Source organism: Antrostomus carolinensis, unplaced genomic scaffold (assembly GCF_000700745.2).
Source record: "Antrostomus carolinensis isolate BGI_N321 unplaced genomic scaffold, ASM70074v2 scaffold9792, whole genome shotgun sequence".
Classification (NCBI taxonomy): Eukaryota; Metazoa; Chordata; class Aves; order Caprimulgiformes; family Caprimulgidae; genus Antrostomus; species Antrostomus carolinensis.
This window is the reverse complement of record NW_010301571.1, coordinates 2630-6339: the sequence shown is the minus strand read 5'-3', so window position 1 is coordinate 6339 and position 3710 is coordinate 2630. Positions and strand designations below refer to the sequence as shown.

General features: G+C 44.5%; 1 protein-coding gene across 6 annotated transcripts in view; it reads right to left on the bottom strand.

Moving 5' to 3' along the window:
- Window positions 1–3710, bottom strand: part of ADCK1 (aarF domain containing kinase 1) — a 77754-nt gene that overhangs the window by 73671 nt on the left and 373 nt on the right. The window lies entirely within an intron of this gene.

Below are 3710 nucleotides of genomic sequence, written 5' to 3'. Positions count from 1 at the left end.
AGCAGAGTAGCTGAAGACAAGCTCTCCAATCAGCACAAGCAGCAGTACTTTTGGGAATATTCAACTGCACAAAGGACTAGAGGGCCAAAGGGTCAGATACTCAATTACAAAACAATATAGGGATCCAGCTAAAGCTTATTAGCTAGGCATAGCCACAGACAATGGAATTAGATTCCTAAGTGCCTTAATGATTTCTGAAAAGGGATCTAGAGTATTTCACTATTTGATCCTACAACTAAAGTTCCTCTCTTTCCACAGCCAGCAAACAGAACAGAAACATACAGCTCACATTCACAAAGTTTACTTGAGGGAAGAGAAGGGAATGAACCCGTCCACCAACCTGTCATGTGAACTCCACGATCCTTGCCATAAAGAACTATTTGCATAACTCAGATCTAAAGTCAGATTTCCTCAAAACTCCCTACTGAAGGGGTAGTATCCCACTCTGGGACAGGATACTATCCCCTCGCCTTACACCACAAAAACACACAGTAAGGGTGTAAAGCACAAGCAGTGTAACATGAAAGCCAGGAAGGCAAGGGGAACAAATCCAGTTTGAGGCAAAGTTACTGGAACTGACAGTTGGGAAACAGTCAAAAGCTCAGAGATGCATCAAAGAAGGGATCACTCTAAGAATCACCTACAGACACACTCCTTCTCTGTGGAGGTTAGGTTTCTCACATTTCCTGTTTTCCAGATTGGAAATTGAGCTTTTCAGGTTCTTTGCCCCTGGTGAACTCAGGAGCTGCACAGCTACACAGAGTCACATTCACAAGAAAAATTTTCAAAGCATCTTCCCAACCTCAAAGAACAACTTTGAAGTGGAGGCAGGTTCAAATCAGCCTTGCATGAAGGCTTGAGTTGGTTCTTATTTTATCTCTGGTCCATGACGGTAATTATCACCTCCAACTTGAAAAGAAGCAGCTAACAGATTGGCCTGTATCACAGAGGAAGAGGGAATTAATTAAGCGGTTGCTAATTACATCGTAATCTTAAATACTAAATTAGTATTACGATGATCCTGATAGGCAACTCTGACATTGCCAAATCCCTGCTGCTGTCTGAGACATATTCCAGCTACTGCACAGAACATTACTTCCACGTACCCAAAACAGCTGGGATGCCCTCAAAGAAATATGGCAAATGCACAACTGCTCTGCCAGGTTTCTAATTTTACCAGAAAAGAGAAACTGTCTGCAGCACAATGTTGTCCAGGCCACTGACTTTGTTCTCATCCAAGACTAGTGCTGTCATTCATGTTACAGTGTAAGACTGAATCTCGGAGACATAAAAAGACCGACAAGATCAACCAGTCCCTCTCCTTACAAATGCCAGATTATTTCTTTAACTGACCTGGTATCCAGTCCAGTGTTAAATGTCCCAAAGACTTGGGCTTCCACTTAGTATCAATGAATTCTCAACACCTTACACTCTTCCACCATGCCTAAACTATCCTCAGATCTCACCAGGTCACGGCACAGTGTTCCCTCTGAATAGCTGTCTACCCACACATAAGCAAGAGCCAGTTCCCTAAACCAAGGCTCAGGAAGAAATTTTCTGCTAGTGCACTCCATCAAGTTTCTTAGGAAAGTCTGCAAAGGACTACTGAACCAGTAAGCTTAAAAGACAAGCAGACTCAAATCTTTCTAATCAAACTCAGAAGAAATCTGTCCAGACTCTCATAGTTCTAGGTCAGGTTTCTTGACCTCCGTGTGTTCTTTCCTCCAGGCTTTTGTTTTGTTTTGTTTGGCACATCATAACTTGTCTTAAATTTTTGTGTCTGCGGCTGCTGAACTTAGCTCTGGAGGATTACAGCTTCTTAACTACAGCTTGCTTTTGCCTGGCTGCAGTCCAATCACTGAATCGAGCACTGGACCACTGAATCAAGATAAGAAGCCTAGATTGAAGGAAGGATGCTTTAGGTCCACGTACATGTCACCAATATCCAAAGTCGCTTGTTTGCTAGAGAGACTCAGCTTTCATTTACAAAAAGAGCCAGCCTGAGAAGCTGAGCTTCTTAGAAATGACCATGTCTAATTGCTCTATTGGCTTCACCCAGTCTATGGCTAAGGAATGAGAGCAGTCTGGGCTGCCAGTGCTCAGGTGGGAGCTGACCTCTGCCTTTCCAACAAGGAGCAGATCCCAGGCTGGGAAGGCAAAGGTCACTGGTGCAGCAGGACTAAAGAAGCAACCTAACCACATACAGTGTTACATAGTAGGGGGAACAGAATTCAGAGAGACAGAAAATTCATGTTTGAAAAGTATACAGACACAGAGATAACACATGCCACCATCACCCACAGAACACAGAACATTGGCAGCATGTTTTTGGGGGTCACTGCTTGCAGCTATGGGTGCAAAAGCCTCTAGTGCATTTAAGAGCAAGGCCAGGGAAGTGCTCTACAGCCAATGACTTGTGATTTCCCTGAAGGCAAAGGACATGAAAGTCAAGTATGTCTTTAGATTCACCAGCATCTAAAACAAAGAAAATCCCCCTTACCCTACTTCCTGTTGATCAGGAAAGTAATCTCTCACCGTCACTCAAAACACAGAACAACTGCACAGCTTCATCAGTGCACAGTTCTAACTTATTTTTGTTTTAAACAGAAGACAGCCACAAAAACCAAAAGCTTCATGTGCGATTGAGAAACACTGGTCAAGCAGTCAGAACTCAAGAGCAGACTGGAAAGCCCAAACAGCCTGCATAGTAGATTCCTCTACAGCCACAATAAGCTGCGTTCCTTCTCCATGCCTCAGTTTCCTGCACAGTAGAAGGGAGAGAACTGTTCCCTGCCTCCAGGCAGCACTGCCTTATGGTCAGAGACAGAGAACAAGCTTCGCACTTATTTAGCACTCATTAGCTAAGGAGGAAAGATTACAGTTTGTATTTCTGCCCTCATCCTTTCAAAATAAACACTCATTTTTCACAATAGTTCATGGTGCAGCTTGCACACATAGATGGCACAGCACCTGAGCCAACCCAGAGCTTGTTTCCTACAGCATCTGCCCTCAGGAGCTGACTCCCTGTAAAACTCATTAATGTGGTGCTTGGAAGTCCTAGAATACGCAGACAGACAGCTGCTTACCACTGGGGTTCCTGTAAACAACGGACACAGTGGCCTGAAGTGACAGATGTATAATGCAAGTGAGGTACAGAGAGACTGATACCCACTCCAAAGACCCTGCTCTCCTTGTTCCTGGCTGCTCATGGATCTATCAGTGAATGCCCTCAAGGAGAAGGCAGCAACTTGTTTGGCTGGTAGTCTCCACTCTCAGGTTTTCTGGAGCAGTGACCAACACAAGGGTGAAATAGCGGTGACACTAGGCAGATGTGTTTCTTCTATGAATCTGGAAACCGATCCCATCTCAGAAGTACATCATCTCCCATCCTCACTTTACCCTTGCTTTGAGAATGATCCTCAAAATACCTGCTCTCCTCTCCCCAAATGTAAGGGTCATAGGGCAACAGTTACCACAGCATATCAATACAACAACCACGACCCTTAAAACAAAATGTTCCAATGTAAAAAAATGGCATAAGCAGACAGGATGGTTTGAACCAGGTCACTGTTAAAGGCAGCAGGACACCGTACCTGGGCGACTGATCTTGAAGAGTGGCTGATGAAGACATGGGCCCAAAGTGAGCCCTTGCTCTGAAAGTTCTTCCTTATCCAGGGAAGCAGACACAGTTCCCTACAGTCCAGTACCCA